Here is an 18,335-nt window from a genome sequence, read left to right on the forward strand (position 1 = left end):
TAAATTGCTTTGGTTTCTTTGTCAAAAAGTAAATATGTGACTTACTTTATAGATTTTCCTTGCTGACCCATTGATCCCTTTGTCTATCCTTATGCCAATCCATCGTATGGACAGACCATTTATATTTATTTATGCATCAGTTGATGCACATGTGAGTTGTTCCCACTTTAAGGCAATTAGAGATAATGTTGCCATGAACATTTGCATCCAACTTTTTACATGGACATATATTTCCAATTCTCGGGTATTTACCCAGGAGTGGAATTGCTGGGTCACATGGAAAATGTATGTTTAGTTTTCAAGCATGTCAAACTGTTTTCCAACGTGGCTGCACCATTTTGCATGCCCACCAGCAATGAATGAGTGTCCCTGTTATTCCACATAGACAGAGAGTATTTGGTGTTGCCAGTGTTCTGGATTTTGGCCATTCTACAGGGTGTGTAGTAGTATCTTGTTTTAATGTGCATCTCCGTTATGACATATGATCTGGAGCATCTTTTCATATGCTTACTTGCCATTTCTGTATCTTCTTTGGTGAGGTGTCTAGTAAAGTCTTTGGCCCATTTTTTAATCAAGTTGTTTGCTTTCTTATTGTTGAGTTTTAAAGGTCCTTTATCAAATGCATCTTTTGCAAATATTTTCTCCCAGTATGTGGTTTGTCTTCTCATTCTCTTGATAGCAGTATAAATTTATTTAACATTCTACTGGTAAGTAAAGGCAAGTATCGCGTTCTTTATTCTTCTAATCAAAATACTACCACATTTGATCAATTTTGTATTCATTAAGCCAATACTTAAGAAGAGGTTAATGTGCTTTCAACCTCATGCCAAGGCCTTGAAATGAGACACAGTCCCTGCTCGAATGGTTGCATAGTATACATCTCTCTACTCAAACTTAAGTAAAAAATGGACTTTCTTTCAAGGAAAAATGTCCTTGTCAACCTCACTGTCTTGCTTTCTTCATTCTAATGTAATGTAAATACATATAGCCAGAGAACAAGGTAACACTCCTTATACTTATTCATTTAATGCCTAACTATCGAGGGCTTACTATGGTCCCTGCACTGGGAATATAAGAGAACGAAGATAGACAAAGTCCCTGACTTCACAGGCATGTCCATTCCGGTTGGGAAGGGAAAAAAAGGGGGAGGAAAAGCTCCCAAATATAATTGACTGTCATTATTCACAGTGAACTGGCCAACACCAAACCATTGCTTCTAGGGGAAACATAGGATTAAGTTCCTGAGGGCCTCTGGTCACCACATTTTCATCAAACACTTAATACATGATCTTGTTTTATGTGTGTTTCTGTTTAAAGACACCTTACTTAATATGTATAGTTGATCCATTAACACTGAATTGTAACTAATGGCTCGTGCCTGAAGGTAGCTTAATAACATACCTATTTTCTCTGGAAGGCACATTGCAGTCTTCTTGCAGTAGGAACACTAGCCTGCACTCAGCAGTATGCTTGTGGGGCCATTTTATTTCAAATAGGTTTTTATTGATTTTAGAGAGAGAGGAAGGGAGAGGGAGAGATAGAAACATCTATCAGGTGCCTCCTACACATCCCCTACTGGGGATCAAGCCCGCAACCCGGGCATGTGCTCTGACTGGAATCGAACTGGCAACCCCTTGGTACACAGCACGATGCTCAACCAACTTCGCCACACCTGCCAGGCTCAGGGGCCACCTTAAACAGAGACATCAGCAGCAGGAGAACCCACAAAAATGGAAACCACGTGGCACTCTATAGGTCACAAAAGTGATATTTGTTTACAGTGTGAGAGCTGCAACAGCCAGCAGAGCATCTTCTCGTTCAACCTCAGCTGGCACGTGCATGTCAGGGGACTCCGATTTTCTCCACTCTGCACTTGTCTGTGAGTGACTTCGAAATACTGTTTGGGGATTACTCACTAATCAAGAGAGTAGGTGAATGTGAAAACATGGAATCCACAAATGCTGAGGACCAACTGTACTTTAAAAATGTCACATAGTGATAGGTGTTAGGAAGGAAATGAAGCAGGGTTCAGGATAGAGAGTGAGAGGACACTGGGGGGAATTTTAGTGGGTGACTAGGGCACCCTCTCTTAGAAGGGGACAAACTGGGTAGACATGAATAATGGCAAGAAATTAGCTCTGGAGTTGAGGGAAAGAAGGATATTGTAGGCGGAGGGAACACATGTGAATGTCTGTGAAGCAGGCACGAGTTTGGCTTGGGTGAGGAACACGACCAAGGTCTCATGTTTTGGGGGAAAGTAGACCAGCAGGAGATGAGGTTGAAAAGGATTCGGTCCTAAAAGATAATGTGAAGCCACTGATGTTTTTAAATAGGTATATGAGCTATAGTCTATAACTTTTAAATAATTTTACAGCTCCCCCAAAATTCCAAATTGAATTTACACCCCCTCATATGCCATTTAAATGAACCGCGTTAACGTGATGATGATGTTTCTCTGAAACGAGTGGTGTTCCCAGTGTGCCTGTCGGGCTGACTCCCCTGGTGACGCTGTGTAATGACCCTCGCCTGGCACACACAGGCCAGTTCCTAGGCATGGTCCTAGGTGTTCTGTTTTTCCCTAGTCTGCCCTGACTGTACCGAAAACGCTCTTGCAGACCTAGACCCCGACATACAGATCTAAATCAGCGGCATCGAGAGGACCCAGGGCATCTTTACATAGTTTTTTTACTCTCACCTAAAGGGAACTATAAAATACTACTTCTGGAGAACTCCTTCAGTGGCACCTACCCCCAAGAATTAAATCCACGGCCCTCCAGGATTGTTTGAAAGCCTGGCTCTAACAGAGGATCAGGGCAGTGAAACTATGTTGTACCTGCTACAGAGGTGGAGAGTTGTCATTGTACGTTTGCCCCAACTCACAGAATGAGCACCATGAGTGAACCCGGGGTAAATGACACACTTTGAGTGATAGTGATGATGTGTCGCCATAGGTACATTGAGTGTACCAGATGGGCCCCTCTGTGGGAAATGTGGATGATGGGAAAGGCGGTGAGTATGTGGGGCAGGGAGTAAATGGGAACTCTCTGTTCTTTCCACTCAATTTTGCTGTGAACCTAAAACTGCTCTAAAATATAACTTTTACAATATGCCCCCCCCCCCCGCCTCCACACACACACGCACACTCTTGCTCTACATGGAAAACTAAACTTCAGGAATGCAGTAAGGGTATGTATATTTTAAAATATATTTTTATTGACTTCAGAGAGGATTGGAGAGGGAGTTAGAAATAGAAACATCAGTGAGAGAGAATCATTGATTGGCTGCCTCCTGAAGGCACCACACTGGGGATCGAACCCACAACCCAGGCATGTGCCCTGACCAGGAATTGAACTGTCACCTCCTGGTTCATAGGTCAATGCTCAACCACTGAGCAACACTGACCAGGCGAGTATATCTATAATAATAAAAGCGTAATATGCAAATCGACCCACCAGCTGAACAGTGGAACAACTGTTCAGACGACCTTTTGGACAAAGCCAGGGTTGTGAGGGCTGAGGTAGCCAGGGCTGCAACGGCCTACTCTTGCACGAATTTCGTGCATCGGGCCTCTAGTTTAAATATAAATGCATAAGAAAGGTTCCAAGACAGGCCCAGTGCACCTAAAAAGTCAGAAAGCAATGGCTGGGTCCTGGGGGAGGAGACATCCCTGTGCATGGAGGTGGTGGAGAGGGCGTAGGGGTTGAGTAAGTCTTGATCAGGTCATAGGACTGGAGTGTTTGGAGAGGAGAGAGAGCAGTGCATTCTCCAAGGTGGAAGCAGAGCTGGAGGACCGGAGGGATCCAGTGTGCAGAGGGGATTGTGAACGCAGCCCACTGGCTGGAGCAGAGGGTTCTGATTAGGGGATGGGGGGAACCACTTCTGCAACGCCTGGTCTTGCCATTTCAGCACTGACCTGCCCCAGTGGGATCGCGGTGGTATTCACAGACCCAGACTGTCTTGTTGCAGCGTGGGCCCTGGGATCTGCGGCGTGGAGGTACTTTCTCAATGTAGCTATTTGTACTGAGCCTGTCACTAGCTCGGCAGGAGGTAAAAATTACTTGACAGCCTCTCCTGGCTCTCACCCATGCAAAGCGTGAGCGAGCATGAGGGTGTCAGAGTGGGTGGGCGTTGGGGAGAGTGAGTCTTTAAGAACTGACACTTCGGGTAAAGGAGAGTGAAGGGCATTGAGAAGTTTACCCACAGTTTTGGGGCATCCATGCCAGGCAAGCAGGCACCCACAGTGGAGTCCCTGTACCCTCCCATCCTCTCTGTGCTTTGTCTTTCACTCTCAGTATTTGGTTCCATATAGAAGTCTCCCCTTCTCCCTCCCTCCCTCCCTCCCTCCCTCCCTTCCTCCTTCTCTCCTTCCCTCCTTCCAGACCTCTCTCTGTCTCTGTCTCTCTTGTGTGCATGTGCACGCACACACACACAAACACACACCCAAATGATTATAAAAAATAACTTTGAAATTTAAACTCTCAGCTAAGGATCTTTCTCCTAAGCAAAAAGTTACATTTTAATCCAATTCTGTTGCTTCTCTATTACACTGCAAAGGCGGACTTCCTCACCGTATGCAGGGCGGTCCTTGAAGCCCATTTGACTTCTTCAGGCGGGAGTGATAACATTTTGGATTTCATTTTGTTTGTCCTGTAAGAGTCTTGAGTTTTGGCCAACACTCAAGATGAATGTGCTTCAGACCTCACTTTCTGTCACGAGGCCAAGGGGACTGGGGAGAGAGGGTGGAGCTGTCTGTTCAGACATGATTTTTAGTTTGCCCTTTGCCTCTGGAGCCAGGGCCCTGGCCCGCGTCCAGCCGCACGAAGAAAAGATTATGGTGTTTTCTAGGTAATTTTAAGGAGCACAAACCCAAAGTGAAGTCAGGTGGTTTCGAGCCTGCACTGAATTTTTCATGTTAAGGATTTGTCATGATTTGGGTTTTCGGCGGCGCTGTATTTTACATGATGAAGGGAATTGTATTCTTCTGGAGACAGGCATGTTTTGCTTGTTTGCTAATGACCTCTGGTTTTGCTTATGGGGAGTTTTGTTAACAAATGGAAATGTAGCAAAATAAAATGCTCTGTTTCTTTCGTACTTTCTTTTCCCCCCTCCTTTTTCTTCTTTTTTAAACAATGGGAACCCTTGTGATAAACTGTCAAAACCAGGCTATAGATATTGGTTATTGTGGCATCATTAATACTGTGTAAAAATAAATTAGTCACTTTGGCAATCAAACACAGTCTCCCGCTCTCCCGGTGGTGCCTTTAAATAGAGCCTTCTCCTGGCTGTTTGATGGATCCTATTGTTAGGAGAAAAGAACTGTAGAAATCTATTCAAAAATTCTTTGAAAATTTTCCAACCTCAGGAACCCATTCAGCAGTAATTAGCCTTTAAGGAGGCTGATACGGAGAGCTTGGCAGGGGCCTGCCTGGGGAGTTGAAAGGTCAGTCCCAGCCCCTGACGAGAGGGTTCGGCTTCAAGACCCTTGTCATGCTGCATCCGCTTTACCTGCTTGCCTGGCCTCTTCCTGCCCTTTCAGCCCACCCCCCGTCTCACCCTCTGACTGCCTTTTCTCAAGGAATGGGAAGGCAAGGCTGAGCCTGCAGAGGGTGACAAAATTCAACCAACATAAACTCCAAATCTCCAGCATAGAAGACTTCTCAGGGGAAAATAGCTCTGTCTTCAGGCAAAAGTGACTGAATTGAACAGAACTGTAATTTCTGGCTCAAGTGTAGTTGGATCCCTGGAATGGTTTGATCCGTTTGTACTGTGATCACACTGAAGTCCACATAGATTTCCATTCTCCAGCCTCACCTGCCCCAGTCATCTCAGCAAATTGCAGAACTATAGATAGGATTTAAAGCTAAGTGGGGACATTTATTTATTTTTTATTTCAGAGAGGAAGGGAGAGGGAGAGAGAGATAGAAACATCTCTGATTGGCTGTTGATGAAAGAGGATCATTGATTGGCTACCTTCTGCATGAACCCCACTGGGGATCAAGCCTACAACCCAGGCATGTGCCCTGACCCGGAATCGAACTGTGACCTCCTGGTTCATAGGTCAACACTCAGTGACTGAGCCACGCTGGCCAGGCCTAAGTGGAAAATTAAAAAGAGGCTCTGCGGGCTCCAGAAAGGGGCGCTCTTCTGTAGTCACTGCAGCCCCTTTCAGTGGAAGGCACAGGAGAGCACCAGGTGGAGCTGCCGCCGGTGGTTATAAAGGGACAAGGGATGGCTCGGGAAGGAGAGACGTGGCTGCTCAGAACCAGCATTCTGCCTTGCACTCCTGGGGCAGTCCTGGAAATGCAGAATTGCAGGGTAAATGTGCCCATGTGGGTGTGCGTTAGAGGCCAAGAAAAGAGAGCTCCCCTCTTCTCGTTTGAGAGCTGTGTTAGTCTGCTTGGCTGCCAGCTCAGAGGACCACAGACTGGGTGGTTTAAACAACAGAAATTTATTTCCTTACCGTTCTGGAGGCTGGACGTCCAAGATTAAAATATTGGCAGGGGTGGTTTCTTCTGAGGCCTCCCTCCCTAGCTTGCAGATAGCTGCCTTCTCCCTGTGTCTTCAAAGAATCTTCCCTCAGCACATGTCTGTGTCCTAACCAATACTTCTTATAAGGACACCAGTCAGATTGATTAGGGCTCATTTATATGACCTTATTTCATCTTAATTGCCTCTTTAAGGACCCTAGCTTCTTATACAGTCACATTCTGAGGGCCTAGGAGCTAGAACTTCAACATATGAATTGTGAGGCTGACATGATTCAGCTCACAACAGAGCTAAGGATGTTTTATTATCACAGTTGACCCTTGGCTATGGATACAAAAAGTTAACGATAATGAGCTTCCCATGAGGTTCTTTCATGCACACACCCCCGCACCCCACTCCCAATGCCTGAAGGCCTCTCATCCCTCCAAAGCTGACTCCCAAGCGCAGGGGAACCCTGAAGGACCCGCGGATGGTGAGGGAAAGTGGTAGGAGCAGTTGATGCGATGTGGTTAACGTGAAGTGACTTCGCTGATGCTGAATCCAAAGACCCGTTTCTTCATTATTACATGTTCGGAGTACACTTGCACACTGGCTCACGATGTCTAGTTGCTGTGTGGTGCTGACTTGGATTGAGGCTTGCTTATAGTCAATGCACCATTCTCCCTTTTCCAGGCATCGCTGCTCTTTTCCAAATAAATAAACATTTAAGAATATTCCATGGAAAAATCTCTCTCTCTCTCTCTCTCTCTCTCTCTCTCTCTCTCTCTCTCTCTCTCTCTCTCTCTCTCTCTCTCTCTCTCTCTCTCTCTCTCTCTCTCTCTCTCTCTCTCTCTCTCTCTCTCTCTCTCTCTCTCTCTCTCTCTCTCTCTCTCTCTCTCTCTCTCTCTCTCTCTCTCTCTCTCTCTCTCTCACACACACACACACACACACACACACGCACACACACACACATACACACACACATACCCTGATTGAAATTTATGTATCACAAAAAATTTCAGGTACATATGGGTGCTTTAGGTCCAAGGATAAGTTCTGTTTGTTTTTAATGAGATAACATTTGTCAAACATCTAATTCCCAACACCGTATTCTGTAGTATATAGGAAATCCTTGTTTAGATATCCTACCATCATGTCACTATAGACTATTTTTTCATATCACTTTCCTCCTCCAGAATAGTCCCCCGTTCCTGGTTCCTTGCCCATGGTGTACAAATTCGCTCAGATTTTTTGTTGTTGTTAATCCTCACCTAAGGATATTTTTCCATTGATCCCCAAAAAAAGTATTTTTATTGATTTCAGAGAGGAAGGGAGAGGGGGAGAGAGAAACATCAATAATGAGAGAGAATCATTGACTGGCTGCCTCCTGCATGCCCCACACTAGGGATCGAGCCCAAAACCTGGGCATGCGCCCTTGCCTGGAATCAAACCCTGGACCTTTCAGTCCACAGGCCGATGCTCTATCAACTAAGCCAATCCAGTTAGGGCTTGATTTTTTTTAGAGAGAGTTGGAAGAGAAGGGGAAAACATCAAAGTGAGAGAGATACATTGATTGGCTAAAGGGTTTGATCCTACAACTGAGGCATGTGCCCTTGACCGGATTTGAACCCATAGCCCTTCAGTCTGTGGGCCAACACTCTATCCACTGAGCCAAACAGGCTAGGGCTGCTCAGATTTTTGCTGTGACTGGGCAGCAATTATGACCTTCATCAGAGATTAGATTTAAGATAGCAGAATGAGGGGGAAAATTCTGAACCAAGTAGCATGCTAGAAGAACAAAAGGTAGACCAAGGGAAGTGTTGAATCAGAAATCCACCAGGGAAAGCAGAGGTTCAGCCCTGGGAAGACTATGAAAGAATCACAATCCCACAGAATTACAAGAAAGTTCTGGGCTCTGCTTACAGGTGTCAGGCAAAAATGGGACTGGACCCAGATGCTACCTGCTTCATCACCCGCTTTCAGTACATCTTGTTTGCTTCCTACTGGCGAGGCTCGATGCTGCATGTTTGAGATATAAATTCACATAAGAAATAGTCCAAAAGTCAGGACAGTTACATCAAAATGGCAAGTGGGTTTCTTAAGAAAAAAAAGAAGGTAGTGCTGGACGCAAACACCAGTGATATTAGGATTCCCTTAGAGATTGGGGGGTGGTGGTTGGATGGGATGGCTTAAAGTGTCACAGACATGTCCTAAAATTTGGATTAGCTTGCCAAACCACTTGAAGAGCCAACATGCATGCACACTGACCACTGCCACATTTCCCAACCACCCTCCACCAATTTCACTTGTCTCTCCAAGGCCATCTGTGAACCCTGATGGCTAAATGCACTGGCTTCTTTTTAGTCCTCATTATACTGTCCACCACCCATTCATGCAGCACGGGTTATGGTCTCTTGGTTCACCTTGAATTCTGCATTGGTTCTTACTCCTTCTCTCTCTTGGCCCAGGTCTTTTTCTCCTTCCTCCTCACGCTCTCCTCTCCCTCAGCCCTTCTTTAGAATGTACTTTAAACCTCTCTTTTATTCCAGACCTACATTTCCATGGCCCTCTTAACCTGAGTGTGGTCTCCAGAGACTCCCATGTACATGTTTAAATGACAAACCAGATCTTCCTCCCAACCCTGCTGCTTCTTCTGTTTGATTCTGGGCATTCATCACTCAGTCGTCCACACTAGAAAAGCTGAAAAATGGTCACACAAATGTTAGACATCTCTGAATCCATTTAGTGCACAGCACGATGCCCTATATCAATACATATGTAATCGATGAATAGCTATGGCTTCAAGAAACCTTAACTCTGTACTCAAGGCCGTTCATAGCATGTTCTCATCCCTGCCTTTCTCAAACCAAAATTATTTCCTTCCTCAGGACAAATTTTCAGAGTCCTCATGGCTGTCCCCACTGCTCACCTTTCCAGCTCCCTGGGAATTCCATGCCAATTTACGCAGCCAGGTCCTTGCATGTTTTGCTTTCCTCTCCTTGACTGACTTCCTTACCGTCTATCAAAGCCTATGTGTCTTTCAACGCGGTTCCCATCACCTGTTCTAGATAATACCTCCCTTGACCACATCAGACCATGGTAACCACCAACAGGCCACCCCTCCAAATCTCCGAATTCCTCTGGCACCTAACATCTGTACCACAGAATTTAGCACCTGGCTGCATACTTGTTCTCTTTCTTTGGTATAAACAAGACAGAAAACCTGTCTCTTTTTCAGGGATTTGCAGACATGGTAAATTCCTCCTTGAATTTTCCCCAACAATGTGTCTTTGAGGAGGAATTTATATTCTTTATTCCTTCAGATGGTGAAATCTACTTACCACCTTGGGGTAGTTTGTGTTTTCCCTTTCCCCTTAGTTATCAGGAACGTTAGAGCCTTCGGTACCAGATTGTAATAATCAGCTTAGCTCGGGATCCTGGTAATAGCTATCTGTCCCATCTGCCACTGCTGTGTGTTTATCCTTCATTTTGCACCATAAATCCCTTTTGGAACAAAGTGAGAAATAGACGCCCAAGTAAACAACATTCTTCTCTTATTATTTCATAATTTTTATTTTCCTACCTGGATTGTGAGTCCCTCAGACCAGCCAGATCTTGGATTTCTATTGAAAGCCTAAAATAGAAAGCAGACGGTAGGTCCTTAATAAATCATTGTTGATAGATTACTATTTTGGGATACCCTAAATTAAATAGCTACTTTGTTGAAGCAGGTTAGGTTATTTCAAACCGAGATGGAAATATCTCCTAAAAATAATTCTAAAAAGGGGCCTAACCACATGTATTTCTGCTGCATTTTGTTAAATGTTTAAAATGTCAGGACAACAATAAAAATCAAAAGTTATTGTTTTAGCTATTACAGTAGCTAAATGTAGTACTTAAAACAGGTGAGAAGATTAACAAAATGAGTAGTTTACGGCCAGTAGCACTTACCCGATAGCAGTGCACTTTTCCCCACAACCCCAAGCCCCGCTGGCTGCCTTTCTGATAAACACCACATTCAGGTGGTGTCTGACTGACTTTCTTTTCTTTCCTTATCCTCTTTTTTGCTCCCCTTTTTCTCCTGTTCCAACGCAGAGTATAACAGGTGAGAAGATTAACAAAATCAGTAGTTTACTGCCAGTAGCACTTACCCGATAGCAGTGCACTTTTCCCCACAACCCCAAGCCCCGCTGGCTGCCTTTCTGATAAACACCACATTCAGGTGGTGTCTGACTGACTTTCTTTTCTTTCCTTATCCTCTTTTTTGCTCCCCTTTTTCTCCTGTTCCAACGCAGAGTAGCAAATATTAAAATTGACTTTAAATAAAACTACCCGTGCCAGTCATCAAATTCTTTTCTGTCTAACTTTTTTGGGGGAGAGGCGGGAGGGAGGAGAAAGGGGTTTCTCTTTTAAGCTCACCCAGGGAGAATAACTTTGAAAGAAACCACAAGAATGTAATCATCAAGTCACAGCCAGACTTAGCCTGTGTTCATACTTCCTGTCCTTTCACCCCCCACCCCAACCCCAGCCTCCCCAAACATTCACCGCCAACACCTACCTGTAGCTGTTAAATATTTATACAGGCATGTGTGAATAATCCATATAAGAAAAAACACTTTTGAGACTTGAAACTCACCCAGTTGACTGGGCTTTAGCACTGTGCAAGAAGTAAGGGCTTGGTGAATCCTTTCCTTTGCTCTTTTAACCAGAGCGGAAATGATTGCCTTTTTATTTCAGTAATATGCTACATGAGTTGCCTTCCCCGGCCTTCTCCTTCCAGCAGTAATGTTTAAAGAAAGAACGAGAATAACAAATAGCAGACCCAGCTATCTACATAATTATGAGATTCAAAAAGACGTCCACCCCCCACCTCCTGACCTAACCTGCATTTTATGTCTGATGGTGGGAGATGAAATAAAACTCATCTTTATCCCCCAGAGTAACTGTTGTTGAACCAAACCAATGTGGGTCCCTCTTGGCCAGCCTCATGTGACTTTTTAACCTTGTACATTGCCTGAGGTTTGTAATTGTACTCGGTTATTTTCCCATGGCCATTTCCAATGTCCTGAATCACCTCACCTCATGGTTAACTTGCTTTTTGAATAGAAATGAATTTCCGTTTGGTTTAGTTGAAACAGAATAAGGTAGTAAGCAAACCTGTTGTAAAGCAGGAGGCATAGCAAATATGTTCTACATTCGAACAGACTGTTTGACTTGGTGCTATGTGAGAGTCTCCTGCCCCTCTCTCCACCATGAAATAAATGCAAGTATCAGCTACACTGATTTTACATCTAATGTGAGACATGTTGCATTGAACATCAGGAAATATAGGAGTGTAGATGCACAAAAAACTGCTTTGACCCTTTGAGAATGTACCCTTCTTATATAAAATCAATTGTGGATGCAAGAAGTAGAACTGAAAATTTAATTATTTCAATAATTTTACCATTAGATGTGAAACCTGTGTGAGAAAAATCTGGGTGTTAGGGCATATAACTTCTTGAAAAGAAATGGTATCTGTGTAAATGTTGTACTTACAACTGTAGTGAAACCACCATGTCAGATTCGCTCTGGGAACTGGCAGGTGATAACCTGGCAACTTAAACATAAGTGTGAGTCAAGGTGTAATCCAGGTACCTAGGATAATTTGAAATTATAAAAATATTTTAAAAAGGTTACATATATGTTGGTAAGCCAGATGCTAGTGATTGACAGTTTAAGGACCAGCCTGAAAATGCTGTGCCATTTAACCTACCCACTAATAAAGTGCAGTTGCATAGTTGGACATCAAATAAGTAACAAATAAATAAGCTGAACTGCTTGAACCTGCAAATACCACTTTCCCTGCTCATCCTTCTAACCTTCAAGTCTTCACAGCACGAATACAGCCACATTTTTTGCTGCTTCTAGTTCTGGCCCATTATCATCCCTCAACACCTCCTAATCCTTAATACCGATGTCCAGCCTGACTGCAATCTAGATATCGAATGCTTCTTCTCTAACTAATATCATGTTGGACATGAAACCACTCAGCCATAGTCGAAGGAACTGGGGAGCGGCCACGGAAGAGGGGCTCTTTTGAACTTGCTGCTTGCCTGCTACAGCCACATGGTCTTTGAGAGAGAGAGAGAGAGAGAGAGAATGAATATCCACCCAGTTGTACTAATGACCCTCTCTGCCCAGCCTTGACTCAACTAAACCAGAAGGCAGAACATACCAAGGGAGCAAACGGCACCTCAGGAGAGCAGCCTGCTCGCTCAGTGTGTCACAGTGGGTTTGTACAGAGCTGTGCTACTAAAATGCTCCTTATCGAGAAGAACCCTTAGGTGGAGCTGATATTCATAAAAATCATGCCAGTGTCGGGAAATACTCCTTTTATGAATTAGGCAAAGCTTGTAGTTTTTTCCATAGCTTTAAACACTCAAATACCAGTCAAAACCTGTGAATATGTATACATTCTTTTATATGGATAATTATCTTCTTTATTGGTGGCGCCTCCTGGATTAGGAGGATTCTCCCATGCAAATAAGCGGTAGAGGAAGGTCGTGCAACAAAGAGCACCTTTCATGTGGCTTCGGGTCTTACTTTGCAAAACTTCCACGTTTCTAGAGAGGCAAATGTTCAATTCCTGGGTTGTTGTAACCTTCTTTCTAATTATTTTAAATTAACTAATTCCAGGTAAAATCCTGATATATTCTTGGTTCATGCACACAAACAGACCCACATACATATTCTGTTCATCCAAAGGGTCTATGCCTAATTTTGAATTTCTGACCATGATAGAAACAGATAAAGATACCATAATTTGGGCATCACGAGTATTGTTCTAATAGTAGCCACAGAAATTAAGATGAAACAGAGTGCTTTGTGCTTTTTAAAAGGATCCCCAATTAAGTTGCAAATAATGTTTTCCAGCGATTGTACCCAATTTGCAACACCTCTTTGGGGCCAAGAGAAGTGGTGTTTTGGTTTGGTTTGGTTTGGTTTGTGAGTTTGGTCTGTTTGTTTCTTTAAGCACTTTTCTTTTTATGGGAGAGGCATCCATTTTGTGTGAGCCTGAAGTTTTGGGGTCCGTTGGTGGTTTTTTAAAAGTGATATTGTGGTCTCACATTTTCATGTTTCCTGGAAGAACTGGCTGGCCATGTATTTTAATTACTTCACAGGAACCCACATGATAATTTTTGAAGGACATTATCTTATTACTCATTGTGTAGTATTTTGGTCATCATTTTTTCCCAACAGGATACAGTCTTCTAGGTAAGATTCTAATTGGTTTTCCTTTTATTTCAGAATGAAAATACAGAAATTCCATTAGTTCTGAGCCCGCACCCCACTTACCCATGTATTACCCTTTGCCCCACCTCCCCTCCACTCCAAAAGAAATGTTCAAGGATCGTGTAAATGTTTCTACTAAGTCAGCTTTGAAAGCTACTCATTTAGAGGCAAATACAACCTCAGGAACCACAATCTTTAAAGGCGTTAGGCATTTTAACACAACTCTTTCTCTTCACCATCCTTCACAATACTGAAGCCTGTTGGGGTGCTGAGAGGTACCTGATAAAAGGAAAGCACAACATACAGAGGGAAAGAAAACAAGCATCGTTTCTAGATGTGACTTTGGTACATTTCTGACATCAGGAACAGAAACTCATCCCTCATGAAATCATTCTATAGTTAGCTGATTGGGAAAACAGGCAGCCCTCTTCATTGTCAGAAGGATACTTATAAAATCAAGGCCCAAATCGAGAGCTAAGTCTTTATTGCAAAATGTTGATGGATGTGGTAAAGTTTCATTTTGGGACAGAATTCACGACCTGCCTGTCTTCTGTAAATTTAATATTATTTATTATTTCACGGGTAGTCAACTAGGAGGCCTATTGCTTTCATAATTTAAAAAATTTACTAAAAACCACCCTGGTACATTTTATATTTATATTTTGATGAAATACTAAGGGAAGAAGTCTCGGTGATAGGAATTCCACAGAACATCCAGGGAGATGGCTTTTACTATAGTACATAGCTGGGAGTAGCTCTGTGGAAAGCTTTCACGTACTAAATTCCATTCTGTCCCCACGGCACATGGAAACACAAAGCCAATAGGAGCCCTGGAGGCCCAGCCTCCCCTCTCACAGGTGAAAACACTAAGATCCAAGGATAAGTTCAATGCCCCAAGGTCTGTAATTTCCCCACCTTCTCCTCTTGCCTTTCCTGCTCCATGCTGCCCTATGTTATCCCCGTCTACCAGATAATTTCATTGTAGTTCCTCACCCAAAGTCATAGACATTTAGCGAATTGGAACCCAAATCTTTGCCTTCTAGCATCATTTCATTCTATTCTAATGTGTGGTCTACTCATAATCTCAGCTAGCTAAAGGGCCATTTCCATCCTGTTTCCTAGTTTTCAGGAGAAAAAGATACCTATTGCTGTCACAAGGTGCTAACAGTGCCTGGAATTCTATGGGTAATATCTTCAGGATTATTAATAACTGATTTAGGAAATGAAATAAACCTTCTGATTGTGATCTTTTTTTGTTTTTTTAACTCTTTCTACAAGTTACATCATGTGTGTTCAGTACATATTGCTTGTGCTGACAAGGATAGCAAAGAGGAAAGGGAACGGGTCTGTGTGTTTTTTTTGGTGAAGATTGAAGACCGTTGCCGTGTTTTGTACAGGACCCCATGGTTCCAGCAAAGAGAGGGTGTGCTGAACAGCAAGAAAAACCAGTGCGTCAAACCCAGCTCCACCACTCACAACCTCCGTGGCCTTGGGAAAGTTACTAACTTTCCTGAACTATAATTTTCTTTTCTGTAAATACCATCTACCTTACAGAGATTTTATGCGGATTAAATTAGACAATGTGTGTATAGAGTCGGGCACACAACAAACAGCTGACAATTTACCCTTCCCTGCCCTTCGTGTCCGTCTGGGAAGTTACTGGGTGCTGCTGCTCCATTCTGTGTGAGAGTTGGGGCATTAAAATCAAGCGGGGCTGTGTCTAGGTAGTTGAGCATTTTCGGCCCGGTCCTGAAAACTTGTCTAAAACTACGGTGTCGCGGCTCTGTTTCACTGGCGTGTGTCACACGTGGAGTGGGTTGCGTAACAGTGCTGTTCTCCTTTTCTTTCTTCTTTAACAGCTCAGTGATACTAAACATGGCATTAGAACAAGAAACACAAGGGGGGTTTTTTTCACCAGTGAAATTTGATTGTTTTGCAAAACCCTTTCTACAGTAACATGCTATGGGATAATATTTAGTTTACTAAATGACCTTAAGTATTTGCAGAGTAAATATTTAAAATCGCCAGGCTTCTGTGGCTTTAATATACACAAATGACATTACAGGATCCTCCTCAAAATCATGGGTCACATTTTCCCCCGCATTCTCCACCTTTTCAAAACTTGTGGCATTCTCAAGTCAGTGAGGATGCAAATAGCAAGTTATGCTGACTTTGTGGATCCTGACATGCCCGTCTCAGAATTCGAAACCAGAATATTTCAGCCCTGATGCTTTTGATATATTTTATGAAAATGTTAATATTTCATGATATATGTGTTTCCTCTAAAATGTTTTATATCAAGCATTTGAGACAAATTTTTAATTGGGTTTTCAGATTATTCTTTGGGCCCCAAATAAAATAGAATAAAAAATTCCTTTATTGAAAGAAGTACAAATAATATTCAGAATAGCACTGCTTACTATTTTGTAAGAGTGGCATTTGCCTATGCCTATAGCATATGCCACACTACATTTGGAAAGCAATGGATGGTAGGTGTCAGTCGATGGTACGCTCATAACGAATATGATCCTGACCAAGACTTTCCCAGTTTGTGAAGGTTAAAACAAAGCTTTTGAAAATATAACCTCTTCTTCCTTTCCCCAAACATGCACATACTGTGGCCTAGAATTACTTGCACAGTGACTTTTAAATGGAAGGTTCAGTCTTGGGAGCGAGGGGGGCGGTAAGGAAGTTGGGGGAAAAAAGCTAGAGAATAATAATAGCATTTCAAGGTAATGCTATTAAACATGAGAAGATTGGGTTTTGGTAACATGAATAATAACAGTTATTTCCAGATGTTTAAAAAGTGAAGTCTCCAGGATAGATGATAATCTCAACTAAGTTTCTCAGAGAAGAAGCCAGTAAAAGGAAAAAGAAAACAGTACTAGAGATGAAATGGTCTTCTGACCAAAACAAGGACCGTAGATGTGTTCGGTACTTATTGTATATCTGCATGTGTATATCTATATCTAGGCCTCTATATCATCAATTATACTACCAGCGGGGTTATTGAGAGAAGATACTGAGAATCAACTCTTTTAGGCATGTGTAGTCTTCTCTACCCTTTAACTTTAATAAAAACGTGCTACTCATGTTCTTTAACAAATCTTGACTGTCTTGCTATAAAATCAACAATTTGGGCAGGAATAATTTCTACGAGAGTGAGAACTTAATATTCACAAGTAGTCGGTGAAAACCTAGCTACTCCACACTGCCTTTTTTTCTGTATTAATAAGGAAAAATGATACAATCATTCTATAGTGCATCCTTGGATATACAGTTTTTCTAAAGAAAGTAGTTTGAATCACCTAGTCCAAACAGTGAAAGGAAGAAAGAAGCTACATAAATAACAAAGGCAATTTCAGCTCCAAATCAATGTGCAGACATGCATACAATAAAAAATTTGGCATAAAAGAGTTACAGCAAGTTAAGATACAAAACTCTAAAGCTAATGTCCTTTTCATTCTTCTTGAGATCTCAATGTCATGTATATATATTTTTTCAACTTACTCCCCCATTAGATATGTTTTGAATTAGAAATAAGACATTTCTTACACATACATTACCAACACACGCACACACACACACACACACACAATAGGACATCTAAAATCTTCAGTACTGCTTTAATAGTACTACAGTTGTGTTCACTTCTAAGCAATGCCAAAGTAATTTAATTCAAGGAAAGAAACCACTTATAGTTAGTGCCTTAACAAATGTTGCCTTAGGTTTAGATTATGGACCTGTTACTGTCTTCTCACTAATGTTGTTCACTTCCATTTCAGTGCATGCATTTTGTGCATTTCACATTCACTATCAGTACACTTTGCCAGTTAGAAATAATAGTCCTAGTCCAAGTTGATTCCCTACAGATACATTCTTTGAACATTCTATGCAGATTGTTCATATTGCATGTTATTAAATTTGATTTGGTCTTTTTACTCTGGCCTGTACAGGCATTCAGGGGAACCCAAGAGTATAGACAGCTGACTGGATAAAGAAGACTTGGGGTGGGGGAAAACTTCCATTGTTTAGATTTCTGTCAGAGGATATAAGAATACTTAATTTCTTTTTATCTCTAGGGCTTTCATTATCATTTAAATTTCATTTTACATTAATTGATCAGGGATTAGTAAAGCCATTATGCAGAAATTAGAATAAGACAAGCCAGATGGAATGAATAATTCATGAAGTCCAATTACGTTTTATTTCTGGTGTACTTTCAAACTTGCCTCTGACTTCTGTGCTATTTTGATGTGACAATATTCACTGGAAATCAAGAGTGCCATTTTAATTTATTGTATCCCTCTGGAGAGTGCAAGCATTTGTATGCAGTGGGGGGTGTACAAATGCATTTGCCCAAGAAAACACCAAATTCAGGGCTCTTTGGAAATAAATACTGGGGGATTTAGAAAATGTGGTTCATCTTTGAAGATTCAGGGTAGTGAATTGAGCCACACCAGTTCACCTGGCTTGGGTGCACTGATTGGCCCTAGGCAGAGAGACTAAGGTCTTAGAACCGCGAGATGTTTCACTTCCCAGAAGAACTACAAATACTTTTAAAATATGTGTTCCCATTGCCCCCTCTCCATCCC

The 18,335-nt window shown here is 42.4% G+C and overlaps 1 protein-coding gene across 4 annotated transcripts in view; it reads left to right on the forward strand.

Annotated features, from left to right (window-relative positions):
- DYNC1I1 (dynein, cytoplasmic 1, intermediate chain 1) overlaps positions 1–18,335 on the forward strand; it is a 245,306-nt gene that overhangs the window by 203,968 nt on the left and 23,003 nt on the right. The window lies entirely within an intron of this gene.

The sequence above is a fragment of the Myotis davidii genome, unplaced genomic scaffold (assembly GCF_000327345.1).
Source record: "Myotis davidii unplaced genomic scaffold, ASM32734v1 scaffold187, whole genome shotgun sequence".
NCBI lineage: Eukaryota > Metazoa > Chordata > Mammalia > Chiroptera > Vespertilionidae > Myotis > Myotis davidii.